The 2,457-nt window shown below is 38.6% G+C and overlaps 1 pseudogene; it reads right to left on the bottom strand.

Annotated features, from left to right (window-relative positions):
• Positions 1 to 752: 752 nt before the first annotated feature.
• Positions 753 to 1,707, bottom strand: LOC144309909 (18S ribosomal RNA; annotated as a pseudogene).
• Positions 1,708 to 2,457: the final 750 nt, after the last annotated feature.

The following is a 2,457-nucleotide window of genomic DNA, read 5'->3' as shown; positions in this document are numbered from 1 at the left end:
TTCTGATATAAGCTTATGCGGGGAGAAAATAGTTCTTGTTACTCATACTAGCATTGTTGCTTCTATATTTAAATAGAATGGCCCAGGAGGTATAATTAGGAGTTGATGTAATATGATTGGGATTAAGTTATATTGTTTGTTGAGCTGGAACGCTTTCTCAATTGGTGGCTGCTTTTAAGCCAACTATGGTGATGTTAGTATATACTCTCTAATAAAGGTTGTATCCTGATTCTAAGAAGCTGTACCTTCTTAGACTATATTTTAAATTTACATTAAAATTTTGTTTTTTTTAGGTAAATTTAAAGTTGAACTAAAATTCTGTTTGTGGGCAACCAGCTATCACCAGGCTCGTTAGGCTTTTCACCTCTACCCACAAATCTTCTCACTATTTTGCTACATAGATGAGTTGATCCTTTTAGATTGTTTATGGGTAGCTCGTCTGGTTTCGGGGAGCTTAGCTTAAGTTCTCTTTGTTAAGTCGTTTCTGGCTAGTTCATTATGCAAAAGGTAAAAGGGGTAATCTTTGCTGTTTAATACTGTTAAGATGTCTTTCATCATTCCCTTACGGTACTATCTCTATCGCTCCAATTAAAATTTCTATCTCCTATACTTTTATTATTTAACTAAATGTTTTACTTTATATGTCTGTGATACTTAAGTTTGGGGTTAGTTGGGCTAGCTTTTGTTCAAAGTGGTCATAAGTAATGAAATCTTCTGGGTGTAGGCCAGACGCTTTAGTTAAGCTACACTTTGATTAATCCAAGCACACCTTCCGGTATGCTTACCTTGTTACGACTTGTCTCCTCTTGTGTCTTAGTTAAGTTAATATGGTTATGGTTGTGTCTTATTACTTGAGGAGGGTGACGGGCGGTGTGTGCGTGCTTCATGGCCCTATTCAATTAAGCTCTCTATTCTTAATTTACTACTAAATCCTCCTTCAGTTTTTAATTTCATAAAAACGTTCGTGGAATGTTCTTGGGTAGAAAATGTAGCCCATTTCTTCCCACCCCATAAGTTACACCTTGACCTAACTTTTTTATGTAAAATGATTGTGCTTACTATTCTACCTTTTGAGGGTTTGCTGAAGATGGCGGTATATAGACTGAATTAGCAAAGGGTGGTGAGGTTTATCGGGGTTTATCGATTATAGAACAGGCTCCTCTAGAGGGATATAAAGCACCGCCAAGTCCTTTGAGTTTTAAGCTATTGCTAGTAGTCCTCTGGCGAATTATTTTGTTGTAAAATTATCTATGTTTAGGGCTAAGCATAGTGGGGTATCTAATCCCAGTTTGGGTCTTAGCTATCGTGTAGTCAGATTATTATAAAGTCACTTTCGTGGTCTATTTTATGGTAACTGTAGCTTTTTACGGCTTAGTTAAGTTTTAACTTTAGTGCAAAGGTATCTTAAACACGCTTTACGCCGTGGGCCTATTAGTTTGGGTTAATCGTATGACCGCGGTGGCTGGCACGAAATTTACCAACCCTTTTTAGTATGGCTTAGTCAAACTTTCGTTTATGGCTTAATTTTTATCACTGCTGTATCCCGTGGGGGTGTGGCTTAGCAAGGTGTTATGAGCTACTTAAGAGTGTGCTTGATACCTGCTCCTTTAGATCACTGCTGATTTTAAGGGCATTCTCACTGGGGCGTGGAGACTTGCATGTGTAAGTCTACTAAGAACTAATAGGAAGGCTAGGACCAAACCTTTGTGTTTATGGAGTCGTGCGACTCATCTTGGCATTTTCAGTGCCTTGCTTTATTAATTAAGCTACATTAACTTATACTGAAATTGTAGTGTGTATAATAAATAAAATACATAGTAAATATGAGAGGAAAAAAAAAGGGGATGCTATCTATAGATAGACCACGAGATCGAATGCGTGTAAGACTGTTGTGTTAAGTTAACTAGAGTAGCAATACATTTGTATACAATTTAAATAAAGCTTGTGAGTATTGTATGCACTTAGTCCTGTTTTTGGGGTTTGGCAGGACATAAATAAGTGTATAATAGATGACATGAGTTTATGGGGGGTAAGGGGGGTTTGTATAAGTTAACTTAATGTCTTGCGCGTGTACGTACGTGTACACACGTGTACGTACGTGTACACACGTGTACGTACGTGTACACACGTGTACGTACGTGTACACACGTGTACGTACGTGTACACACGTGTACGTACGTGTACACACGTGTACGTACGTGTACGTACGTGTACGTACGTGTACGTACGTGTACACACGTGTACGTACGTGTACACACGTGTACGTACGTGTACACACGTGTACGTACGTGTACACACGTGTACGTACGTGTACACACGTGTACGTACGTGTACACACGTGTACGTACGTGTACACACGTGTGTCCTAGAATTATATGTCCTGAAACCATTGACTGAATAGCACCTTGATTTTATGCGTGAGTTGATAAATGATAATGAATAAGTCCAGCTACAAGT

Source organism: Canis aureus, unplaced genomic scaffold, assembly GCF_053574225.1.
Source record: "Canis aureus isolate CA01 unplaced genomic scaffold, VMU_Caureus_v.1.0 ptg000246l_RagTag, whole genome shotgun sequence".
Taxonomy (NCBI): domain Eukaryota; kingdom Metazoa; phylum Chordata; class Mammalia; order Carnivora; family Canidae; genus Canis; species Canis aureus.
This window is presented reverse-complemented; position numbering and strand designations above follow the sequence as displayed.